This window comes from Microcebus murinus, chromosome X (assembly GCF_040939455.1).
Source record: "Microcebus murinus isolate Inina chromosome X, M.murinus_Inina_mat1.0, whole genome shotgun sequence".
In the NCBI taxonomy this organism is placed as follows: domain Eukaryota; kingdom Metazoa; phylum Chordata; class Mammalia; order Primates; family Cheirogaleidae; genus Microcebus; species Microcebus murinus.
In genome coordinates, this window is record NC_134136.1 from 10,376,480 (window position 1) to 10,390,293 (window position 13,814).

A 13,814-nucleotide genomic window follows, 5' to 3' on the forward strand; every position below is an offset into this window, starting at 1 on the left:
TGGAGCTATATGACATGAAAAGACACTTAAATATGGGAGAATAGGAGAAAAATGAGAATTATTTGAGCCATTTGGTCTGCAATCTGCTTCAGATACACTTAATGCACTAATTGAATTGAAATACCAGAGGTGATGTCTGGAATATTTTTATAAGTTCCATAGGTGATTCTAATGTAGCCAGAATTGAGAACATCTGATTTCATGTCGTCTTCAGTTTTCACTTGCTCCTCTCATGAGTATTCTCTTGCTTTCCTAAAGTTGTGTTTACCAGATGTCAACACAGCTGGAGGGAAATAAAAGCTGACGAGTGGCAGGGCATTCATTTGCATTAGGAGTATTCAGTTGTTCAAAGAAAGAAAAGATAATGCCAATAATTAGTACTTAAGAGTTATAGGTTCTTTTCTAGTCTCAAGAAACATACTGAAAGAGGCATACAGTTAGTTCTGTAATTACCCTATTATATCAAGTCACTTTGTATTTTTTCAAGCAATAGTTGAAAAACAACATGTAACATAGAAAAAAAATTAAAAAGCCCTTCTTCCAGTTTGCAGTTGTGTTAGAATAGCTTAAGTTTGTTTTTTATATAATATAACATTTATTTTACAGTTATTTGTTTTCTTAATTATAGAACTTTTGATCATAATCAACTTTATCTGGTTGGAGATATAGATAAAACAGGTGTAGGGAAATGTATCTAGCAAAAATGAAAATACTCTTCCACAACAGAGGAGCTCTGTCACAGACTGCACTTTGTCAGTCCATGGCCTTCATGCTAAATCCTGCACTTTTTTAGTTAATTTCACTTGCACCTTGGTGACTGTTGTACAGAATGATCCATACACTTGAGCTTTTTCATTTAATTGCCATGGAAATTTGATAATTTTATCCTAAAAGAGGGTTGAAGAAAACTCAGGAAGAGCTCAGATTACTGAAAACTGGAAAAAATTAATCTTGATTAAAGCACTTCCCCCATGAAAATAGGACCTTCTGAACTTTGTAAGGGCTGATTACTGGAGGCCTTTCTTTAGGGAATGCATAACTGTACTTTCTCTAGGATTTTTCGAGAATATTAAAGTGAAAAAGTAAAGACATCAAGAAAGACCTTTAAAGGTGTAATTTAGTGGAATGTTGGCAACAGCTTATTTTAGTTCCTCTATAAGATGAAGTGCCAAAATATGCAAACTACTTTCCAAAACCATGATGGTTATAAGGAATGTCTGTCTGCTATCATCACCAATAAAGCTTACCATGTGAAAAAAATGAACCTGAAGGATGACAGAAGATTTATTGTTCACTCTTAAAAAGGCATAGCATATATTAATCATTAGGAATCTGGCGGGTTTCTTTGTTCCACTTAATTATTTCAAACATAAGAACTGGGAAGAATTTGCAAAGATTGGATTACTTACAATTTATGTTTTTTTCATGACAATTCATCTTTACTACATCAGTAAGTGTAGCTTCAAATATCTTACCATACTAAGTCAGTATTATAAACATGTTGCTTTCCACATGACACAGAAAATGTGAATCTATTGCAGTTATTTGTTTATCTTAATGCTGAAATGATATGAATTAATTTTAATTGATTGAAAATGTCTCCTTTTTGCTTTATAGAGCAATGCAAATACAGGAAATAAACATTTGTAACATCTGAAGTCATTTTAGAAGCTGCTGCCATGGTTTAAACTTGTATTTGCATCATTTTCTTTAAGCATCTGGCATGAGTGACAGGAAAATTTTCTATTTCAGTATCAATTATATCATTTTCTACCATGTTCTTTTTTTATTTCAGGATTTTATGAGGGTACAAACATTTTGGTTACATTTTATGTCTTTGCCTCACCCAAGCTCTACCATGTTCTTTACAGAAACTTGAAAGCCCTACACCACCCTCATAAAGTTTGATTAGTAAATGTAAATATTAACTTCTTATACTGTACACATTTGTTGTGCACAGTATGGACACTATAATACTGTTTGAATATATTATACTTGCTACTGACTCCAGATCCTCAATAAGTTGAAAGTATTCCTGTGTAAATCCATTCCTGGAGGACAATGCATGGACAAAAATAGAAGTACTTTCCGATGTGTTCTTTTACGTTATCAGTTGCCATGAAAAAATTCTAAGATATTTTGAAAATTCCTTTGGCACAGGCAACAAATAGTGTACATAATACTGCTAGAGATAACTGAACAATTATGTATTTTAACCATACTATTGGAAAAGAAAATTTAAGAAGACTCTGAGAATGCTTTTCTTCTACGTGATGATATCAGAAAGCATGTGCTGTTCTTAAATGATAAAAATAAAGCTCTTAAATTTATAAAATCTTAGACTTGGAAGAGACCCTAGAAGTAGAATCCACCTTCCTATTCTTTTATGACATATCTAACTGATAAACATACCTCTATTTGACTATTACCTCAAGGAATAGATAGCTCATTCTCTAAGGCATCCCATTTGATTTGATGGAATCTTTATTCAGAAATTCCTGTTGAATGGAACTAAATCTGTTTCCTCTTAACTTCTACTCAATTGTCCTAGTGTTTAGGTCTAAAACAAGCATGATAAGTATTATTCTGTACCTCAAGACAGTTCTTTAATATTTGGAGGTAGCTATTGTGTCCCTAAATCCATTCTTCTCCAATCTATAAAGGTTTCTTCAAACTTTCCTCATACGAACTTATTTCCAATTTATGATTCTGATCACTCCCTAAGATGTATTCATTTGTCAATGCTCCTTTTAAAATATGGTCTAAAAACTGAATGCTCCTTTCCAAATATGGACACTATGTTGTAGAATTTTACTATCAATAGAGTTCACTGCCAAACTGGACTTTCATGCTAGAATTTTATTTTAATTGCTTATGACCAACTATTATGCAACATTATTCCTGCCACTTTCATGGTAGGCAATAATGTTAACTTAGTCAAAATAATAATAATTCAGCCCTTCATTTTCATCTTTAAAGGAAAGAACAGCTGAAGTAAAAGAGGTATCAGAAAAGGAGACAATCTCTAATATTCTTCTTATCCCATTGTAATGTGATCATATACAGAAAATAAAAATTCAGGGAAAAAGCCAATTTCAGGTAGACTTTCTAAGAACCACATATTCATATTTCAGCTTATGTAAAATAGGAACTGGTTTATTTAAATGTTTTTAGCCACTTGGAGTTAGGAATAATATATATTTAGCTAGGAAGGTGTTCCAGTTTGTGGAAACAGCAAGAACAAAGGTAATGAGTACATAGCCATATACACAGAAGACCCAATTTTACTGGACTAAGCACCTAAATGGGGGAAGTCATGGGCAACGTGACCAGAAAGCATATTTGAAAGTAGACTGTAGATGCATTTAAAGGCCATTTCTTTTAGATCCTAAGCCATAAAATATCTGGCTACTGAAAGGGAGTAATATTAAGTCTACATTCTGCCTATTACATGGTTTTGCTCCTTTTCTTGTCAGTCAAGTCTCTCATAGACCTACCAAACAGAACTTTTTCTCCTCTTTTCCACAGCTTCTAAACAGCAATTCCAGGTCAGTTTTGCACTGTCAGAGGAAAATTATGAATAAAAGAGGTAATATTCGAATGACAACAGGAGTGGAGCAGAATACATTTATCTGCTCAGTTAAGAGTATTCTAAAAAATCATTGACTCATTGAACAGAAAAGGAGCACAGAGACAGGACAGATGAGGAAAACAAAGCCCAGAGATGTTAATGACTTATTTAAATTATACAGTTAAGAATGGATGGTGAAAATCTGAATATGTCTGGGTTGAACAGCCTTTGAACTACATTAAACTGACTCCTCTTGGTGCAGAAATTCAGAAATGACAAAATTACGCCCAAAGTAGAAAAAATAAAGATCCTCACAAGAAGCCAACCCTCATTGTTTCCTTTATATTTTTCCTTATATGATATGTCAATTGAAAAGATATGCTGTGGGAACAGTGATAACCAATGGTCAAACAGTATATTAAGCCACATCTACATAGGTGTAATGAAATCAGACATTATGGAATACTATCACTCTGATCCACTAAGAGTTGGAACAGGACTTTTGAGCTTTTTTTACTTTGTAGATAAGGTGGTAAATGGGGGTATGGACATAGCTTTTCACAAATTCAAATAATTAATCATTAAAATGTGTTTAACTCCAGTTCAATCTATTGAGGCTTTTTGAAAAGGTGACCTTGGATGGTTACTATCTGAAAGTCCATCTCAAACACATCTGTCTCCTAAGACGTAGACAGCCCTCAAGTTGTTTCTGCCTGTTTTACTATGCTTTTGTTTATAAGGAATTTGGTATTAAATGAAGTAAGAACCAAACATTTTTAGGAACCACAGTAATTATTGTGGGCAGTGCTGATACTATGCTATAAAATAAGTATACTTTTGTCATACTGCTAAATTTATTTCTGTTAGCTTATCCCTTTCATTGGCTAGGCATTACCCAGGAAAAAGAGAACAATCCCATAAGTTTATAGTAGATAAATATATTTGGTGTTTTTAAGCCATAATATCTGTTAAGATGCTCAATTAGACTTCACCCTATGTATAATTTCTTAAACACTGGCTCTTATAAAAAAATTCATTCATTTTAAGAGGATATTCTCTTATTTTACCTACATGCTGCCAAATGTGTGACATGGATGTGTTTCAAAATAAAGGCATATATTCTAGTTGGACTTGAGGATTTTTTAAATTAAATTAGTTAATTATTACTCATAAATATAACTTGCCATTCAAGATTTCACATCGTCTGGTTTGTCCTTTTGTCAAATCCCAATGATTTTCATCAATAAATTAATTCCAATAAATCTAGCTTGTAGCTTGTGACATCTTCAGGAGAATAGACAATATATCTGTAATAAAACGTAAGTGATAATATAAAAATCAGTCATAATTTTTTTAAAAAGTGATGAAATTAAATGATAACAACATTGGGACAGAAAGAGTATTATCTTTTAATAATTAATAACTACCATTTGACAGTTGGATAATTCCATCATCTATAAAATGGGAGCTTTTAGAGTAGATTGATAATATATAAAGTAATTTCCAATTATAATATGCTGTAATACTGAGAAATGTGTAGGTAAATTAAATCTTATGCAAGATTATGTTTCTCTTCCTAGTACTAATTAATAAGTAAACTCTTTCTATGATCCCTTTTCATGGTTTAAATAATTCTTTTGTATTATAAAAAAAGTAAAGCACAAACATGGACAGAGTATTAACCTTGATCCAGGATAGATCAAATTTAATACACATTCTTATGTAGACCTACTCCCCTTTGGTTCCTTCGAAAGGTTCTCATAATATTTTCAAACAAAACAATAATAATAATCCTTCATATTTCCATATTATGTCAACTTTTCAAAGGATAGTTACCTATATTGTATCCTCACAACAACCTGTGAAGAAGGACTAATAATATTATCTCTATTTCTCAGCGATCTGAATTGAGACATAAAACAGTTTAATGACTTGCCTCTAGTCACATAGTTAATGAGAGAAACAAGTCTGGAACCCAGGTATATTTCATTCTATCCCTTTGTACTTTTCACTATATCATTACCCAGCCTTGACTGTTGATAATGATTATGATGATGATGATAACTAAATTAGTCAGGATAGACTATACTATGCTATCTAACGACAACTCCCAAATCTCAGTGGCTTAGAAATGCAAGTTAATTCTCACTCATGCTACATATCCTATATGGATCAGTAGGGGCCTCTATTTCTTATTCAGTTATTCAATGCTCAGACTGGCTGAGGTTCAACCATCTTATAACTATACTATTTGGAACCCATGGCCTCCTTTATTAATAAGGCAGAGGAACAGAAAAACATGAATATGTCATATTCACCTTTTTAGGGTTGGGCCCAGAAGTAATATACATCACTTTCACTTACAGTTTATGGGCAAGAACTTATAATACAGCACAGCCTTACCTAACTACAAAAGGGATAGAAAATGTGGAGGAGCACATGAATGTTTGGTAAGCAGTAAAATGTCTGTGCCATGACAGCTAACATTTACTCAGTTCTTAATATGTGTCAGGCACTATGGTAAGCATATTGAGTCATTGCCTTATTTAATCCTACCATAGTCTTGGATTATAAATATGACCATTGTACTGGTGAGAAAACTGAATTTGAGAGTGACAATCTCTATAAGGTTACCTAGAAGGTAAATAGCAGAGCCAAGATTCAAACCCATATTTTTGTTCTTTGGCTCTTTATTCTAGAGCCAAAAGTGTGCTAATTTGTTCAAGTCCGAATTCATTTTGTATGTCTTCTCAAAGGATCTTGTGATCCTTTGCTAATGTGAGTCATAGTTTTCACTTACTCCCTCCTACACTTGACTCCTATTTTCACTATTATTTGTATTATAAGTGTTTGAAATATTTTGGTTGAGAAAAGGCAGACAATTGAATGATAAAGAAATCCCTTTCTATTATATTTTCCTCCTTTCTCACAATAATATCTTCTCTTCTATAGGAGGCCATAGATACCAGCCAGCAAGGTTATATAATTTATTGGGCCTATTTCCTGCTGCTCCAAAGAATGACAATTGTCCTCCTTATTAGGCCTTCCCTAAATATAAAACTATATCTATGATCTGCATTGTATCTTCTTTGTAAGAGGATTCCAATGATAGTCTTAATAATTCACGATATGCCTGTTATATGATGCTTTCTTTTGTAACTACTTACAACAAAGTTTACCAAACTAACATATACTTGCAATTAAAGAGATGTCAACTCAGATACACATAGAATGATGATTTTCTACAAAAAGAATTAAAATGAAATTTTAGATAGCCCTGTTATCCCAAAATTCAATTATCCAGAAATTCACACACCATTTCTAGAAAACCTTGAGTATTTGTATAAATTGAGATTTAAAATCTGTGAAACTCTGTGCTAATGTGGAAAATATTGGCTTAGTAAATACATTTTACTAAATGTTATAAATTATATTTGACTAATGATATGGTTTGAATGTATCTCCTCCAAAATTCAGGTGTTGAAACTTAATGGTCAATGGGATAGTATTGAGAGGTAGACCTTTAAGAGGGAATGAAGTCATGAGAGCCCTTTTTCATGTGAATGGGAATAAAGCCCTTATAAAAGAGGCTTCATGCAATTTTTAACTCTCTTGTCCTTCCACTTTCTGCCATGTGAGGACACAGCATTCCTCCCTTTCAGAGGAATCAGCAACAAGGCACTGTCTTGGAAGAGGTTAGCAGCCCTCACCAGACAACTGAACATGCTGATGCCCTGATCTTGGACTTCCCAGCTTCAAGAACTGAGACAAATACATTTCTATTTTTATAAATTACCTAGTCTTAGGTAATTCATTGTAGCAGCAAAAATGGCTTAAGATAATTAGTATCTTGTAGACTTGTTTAAATTCGGGGGGGGGGGCGTGAAAGTGACCCCACCTCATTTCATCAATGAGTAAATTGGAGTTTATGAGAAATTATTGGGGCAAAAGGGTTAGAGGTAACACATCTAAGCCTCCTGACTGCCAGTATAGGCTAATTTAAAATAATAGCCAAAAAAAAAGCTTCTGCAAGGCAAAGGAAGCAATCAACACAGTAAAAAGACAACCTGCAGAATGGGATAAAATATTTGCAAACTGTTCATCCAATAAAGGAATAATAGCCAGAGTATATAAGGAACTTCAACAACTCAACAGAAAAAAAAACAAAGTGATTAAAAAGTGGGCAAGGATCTAAATAGATATTTCTGAAAGAAGATATACAAATGGCTAACAAGCATATGAAAAAATGCTTGGCATCACTAATCATCAAGGAAATGCAAATTAAAACCACAATGAAATATCATCTCACCCCAGTTAGAATGGCTATTAATAAAAAGACAAAAATTAATAAATTCTTGCCATGATGTAGCAAAAAGGGAACTCTTGTACATGGTCAATGGTAATGTAAATTAAAACAGCCATTATGGAAAACAGTGTGTAGGTTTCTCTAAAAGCTAAAAATGGAACTACCGCACAATCCATCAATCCCACTACCATGTATTTATCCATTGGAAATGAAATAAGTGTGTTAAAGAAATATCTGCACCCTGATGTTCATTTCAGCCTTGAATAGCCAAGATATGGAATCAATCTAAGTGTCCATCAGTGAGTGAATGGATTAAAAAATGTGGTATGTAGATATACAATGGGGTACTCTTCACTCATGAAAGAGAATGAAATCCTGTAATTTATAGGAACATGGATGGAACTGAAAGTCATTCTATTAAGTGAAATAAGGCAGGTACAAAAAGATAAATATTACATGTTCTCAATCATATGTGGGAGCTAAAAATGTTGATCTCATGAAACTAAAGAGTAGAATGATAGTTACTAGAGGATGGAAAGTGGATGTATAATGAAGAAAGGTTGGTTAGTGGGTACAAGCATATGGTTAGATAGAAGGACTGTTAGTGTTCAATAGCACAACAGGGTGACTATGGTTATATATTGTATATTTCAAAATAGCTAGAAGAGAAGATTGGAAATGTTTCCAACGTAAATAAATGATAAATGTTCAAGGTGATGGATATTCTAAATACCCAGATTTGATCAATATATGTTGTGTGGATGTATCAAAATATCACATGTACTTCATAAATGTGTATAACAATTATATATCAAAAAGAACATTTTAAAAACAATAATAGCCATATTTACAAAATCTTACTTCTGGAAAGTTAAAATCAAACTCTCTTAAAATACTATAAATGTTTTTATTAGGTAAGCTAACATATTTCCATTAGATATTTATAACTCATAGCCTAGAATAATTACATTGGAATTTTATCATTGATTACCAGGAAATAGCTAAGGATACACACAAAACAAATATAAAAAGGCAACAGATATAGAAATATGGCTAGGCTGTCAGTATTATTAATTAGTAACATGTATTAACTGAGGTGTTATAGGATTTTTAAAAATGTATTTATACAATTTAGCTTATATGAATAAGGATTATTTTACAATTAAAAGTGAACATTTTTGTAAGATTTTAAAGCACAATATCTTGTATTTGTTTAAAATTGTTTTACAAGTGATCTCAATGTACCTTCCTGACTTGCAAAAATTTAAAAAGGAGAAATTTCATGCAAAGCCAAAAACAGAGGTTGCATAGCATTTTAGACAAAGCATCGGTCATGTGTCACTTTGATTGTCATGACAGAATATTGGATCTGAATTCTTGTTTCAGTTGCATGTATTTGGGCAAGCAGGAAGTAATCACTTCAAGATTTAATTTTTTCATCTGTCAAATGGGATACAAACACATGCCCTGTCAATCTCACAAGTTTGTTGTGTGGATTAATTTAATGTATGTGAAAGCTCTTGGGAAAATGAAAATTGTTCCACAAACTTGAAGTATGATTTTGTGTATTAACATACATAAACTAATATTCCCTACATATACATCAGGATACTTATTTCAACATTTATCTTGCTACATAGCTCATCATTTTGTTCACTTCACAGAAAGTAGACAAAGGCCAAGATGTTAAGTTACTTGGGGTAAATTGTAGAGTCAACAAAGAACAAATTTGAAGAGTTACTATTCATTGGGTACCTTCTATGTATCAGGCACTATACCAGGTAACTTACAAATATGTTATTACTTCATCCTTGGTCTAACCTTGAGAGATATATGCTATTTCTTCCATTATACAAATGAAGAAAGTGAAGACCAGGGAGGTTAAATAAATTGCCCAAGGTCACACAGCTGGTAAGTAGCAGCGCCAGGATACTTAGTCAGGTTTGTCAGACTCCAAAACTCTTTCCTTTATTTTTTGCTATCTTTTGAAGATCATAGTCACCTGCTGGGGCAATGTTCAATTTCCTTTGGCATGAAAACATATTTTCCATACATTGAAGTAGTATAGAATAGCAAGGTTTCATTAAAAAAAACTGATTTGCTTTCTCTAACAAAATAAATGGCTCTCTTCTAAAGACTGTTTTGCTGACCTTGTGTCTCTGTGCTGAACAGCTTTTTGTTCCTTGCCCTTTCTGTAAGACTAAAATGTTTCTGATTGGACTTATCATACCCCAGAAATTTGGGGCCATTTGAGTTTAAAGTGTTTACAAGGATAGCCTTTTCCCCTGGATTTGATTATCTCATTGACAGCAGCCGATATCCTTATGCATAGGAATGTATTTACTTATAGGCACATAAGTAATTCATTTATAAAATTGAATTATCTGACTAGGGAGGCTTGTGTGTTTTGATTGTGTAGCAGTCCTTCTGAAACTGACTTACAATTGATAAAAGCCAGATGGGAAGCGGAAACAGTCCATTTCATGACTCTTTATATGTTTAAGTTTGTTAACCCTTGCACTTCACATTTTTTGATGTTCAGTAGTAGGGTGGAAACAATTTGTTGGAGAGTTTTAATATGCAAAATAGCTAATAAGTCCTTATAATATTCTATACCAAGCAAAAGAGTTTGGGCTTTAAAAGAGTTTCATGGACAACATTAATAGCTCATTTTTAAAATCTTGTGTATTGCTCCTTCTTTTCTTATTCATATTTTTCTTCAAAATGGTTTTTAATATGTATATATATATATATATATATATCTTATATACTAGTGCCTCTTATGAGAACAAGAGCTAATTGTTAGTATCTCCAAAGTAACTTACTATATTAATACATATTCTCTGTTATTGATTCAAGTGGAACACATAAACATATTTCTTAATAGGACATTTGCCATTTTCTTAAATAATAATTTAAGTGTCAGATAATGTTCTACACACTTGTATAGATTAAAACTTAATCTTAACAGAAACATTCTAAATTAATTACTATTATTATCAACACTCCCAATTTTTGGACTGAGGAAACTGAAGCTTAGAGAGTTTACACAACTTTCCCATGGTCATAAAACTAGAAAGCAGTGGGACCAGGATTTGAACCCACAAAATTTGACTTCATAGGCTATACTCTTAACCACTACCCTATACCGACTCTTTCTTTATTAAGAAACTAGTCAAACATAATGTTATAGTAAGCACCATACAAATAAGCAGGCATTTCCTCTTTATATTTTTAATAATGGTACCACTATTTCCCCACTCTCCCTAGGACAAAACAAGAGAGTCACCTAACATGTAGCTTATCCTCACTTCCCACATGAAATCACTTGTCAAGATCCACAAATTCCACCTCTGTAATGGTTAATTCCATTTTCTCTGCTACCATATTAATTCAAGCCCTAATCTCCTACCACTCCTGGATTATTACTGTTTCTCTGTGTTAAGTTATCTCCTGGTACAAACTATGCTACATACTACTACCTGAGACATCTTAAGATACAAGGTAGTGATAGGTATAAGGTATAACTATGTCACTGTTCATAAACTTTCTCAAAACTTTTATAATTAATTCCAAACTATTCAACCTGACATTCAAGGTGCTCAATAGTCTAGCCTCTCTGAGCCTTTCATGCTTATTTCTCAGTTTTCATTCATATGTATTATGTCCCAACCTAAAAGGTCAACTCCAAATACCCAAAGCACATTTAATTTTCTTTCTGTCTTAGTGCCTTTGTTTAATAATGTTCCTTCTGCCCATAATTCCTTTCCTTGTCACTTCTGCCTATTTATTTTCTACTCAGTCTTTATAAACATATTTCAAATTATATTTCATCTACGATTTTGTTTTCAGTCCCCACACACACAATTTGTATTTACTTTTCTCAGCTGAATACTATTCAGAACCTTTCTTTCAATATCTTCATATTATGCCTACGGGTACAGTTATTTGTGCCCTTGCCTTAACTTCTTTTTTAGAAAGGAGGCTTCTTAAGGTCAAGAGATATGCACTTTTCATCATGTATTCTATACAGACTTAACCAAATTCCTTGGATTTTGTAGGTACTTAATGTTTATTGAAATGCATAAATATGGCCCCTAACATCTCCTATGGATTTAAGGTCTCTACATCAAATAGATTATGATATTATGCACTAAATTAGTACACAATAGAGTAATCCGAGCTTGAAATACAAGTGCTTATGAGCAAAAAACTTTAGGAATTTGGAGAGCAAATGATGTCCCAGTACAGTATAAGGCAAATAAGAATAATCCTTCGGTTCCTATGGGACTTCTGGGAAATATTGCCTATTTACCTCCCTGCTAAAATGGAATGAGTCAAATGTATGAAGCCCAGATTAATTATATGACTTCATCAACAAATTATTGGCTCCATCTTTCATTAAACATGTAGAAATATGGCTGAAGTAGATTTGAGTTCAGCAAAGCTTATGCCTGGTATGAGATTGGAAGTTAATTCTTCACTACATCCAAGAGATCATATATACCCTTTAGGTCCAAAGTGCAATAGAATCTGATATGAACTTGAACACAACCTGAAGAATTGAATAATGAATTGGGAAGGCACTGATATTATAATCTATAGATCTGTGATCTACACTTAGCTTATTACCAACAAGTTGTCTGGGTCTGAATCTCCTTAACTTCTCATAAAAAGAGTTAGGGGACTAGACTAAAAGAAGTTTTGTCCTACATTAATTTTTCATGAATCAAATTGTATATATTGAAGCCTATCAAAAACATGACACAAGTTCACTTCAGTAAAACATATGTTGAATTTGGAATGATACAGAGAAGATTAGTATGGCCCCTGCACAAGGATGACATGCAAATTTGTAAAGTGTTCCACAAAACAAAAGAAAAAAAAAAGGTGACACATAGATACACATTATTTCTGGGAAGGGTATTAAAAACATTTATTATAATTATTATAAAGATAGTTGATGCTTACTTTATACCATTTTCCTAAGTGCTCTACATATACTATATCACTTAGTAATCACTAAAATCCTATGAGATCATTATCATTATAATCATCCCTATGTAAACATGAGGATACTAAAATGTAGAGAAGTATGTAAACTGCCAGAGGCAACACAAATTTAGTCATATCTCTGGAGATATTACGGATTCAGTTCCACACCACCTGTAAACGCAGTGAATATGGCAATAAAGTGAGTCATACAGCTTTATTTGATTTCCTGGTGCATATAAAAGTTATGCTTTGGCCGGGCGTGATGGCTCATGCCTGTAATCCTAGCACTCTGGGAGGCCGAGGTGGGCTATTGCTCAAGGTCAGGAGTTCGAAACCAGCCTGAGCAAGAGCGAGACCCTGTCTCTACTATAAATAGAAAGAACTTAATTGGCCAACTAATAGATATAGAAAAAATTAGCCGGGCATGGTGATGCATGCCTGTAGTCCCAGCAACTTGGGAGGCTGCGGCAGGAGGATTGCTTGAGCCCAGGAGTTTGAGGTTGCTGTGAGCTAGGCTGACACCACAGCACTCTAGCCTAGGCAACAAAGTGAGACTCTGTCTCAAAAAAAAAAAAAAAGTTATGCTTACATTGTACTGTAGTCTATTCAGTGTACAATAGCATTATGTCTATACAAACAATGTGCATGTTTTAATTAAAAATATTTTATAATGTTGGGAGCAAGATGGCGGACGAATAACACGGCCAGACAGAGTGTCTCTGCAAAAAAGACAGATTCTAGCAGGAATTAGAGGAAAGAAGCAAGAAGATGAGCATACAGCGGACAAGGGCCAGAAGGAGGGGTACCTGAGACCCCGGGAGACTCCACGGGAGGAGGCTACGGAGGGGAACTGGAGGCTGAGACCACTGGAGCAGCCCGGAGACCAGCGGGAAGGGTAGGTGGATTTGCTGTTTCCCCTCCCCTGCATTTGGGACTGCTGGT

The 13,814-nt window shown here is 33.6% G+C and overlaps 1 non-coding gene across 1 annotated transcript; it reads left to right on the plus strand.

The window, feature by feature from the left end:
• Window positions 1-12,647: 12,647 nt before the first annotated feature.
• Window positions 12,648-12,752, plus strand: LOC142866047 (U6 spliceosomal RNA). Its single transcript, XR_012916118.1, has one exon. It is a non-coding gene; the product is annotated as a U6 spliceosomal RNA (small nuclear RNA).
• The last annotated feature ends 1,062 nt before the right edge of the window (window positions 12,753-13,814 follow it).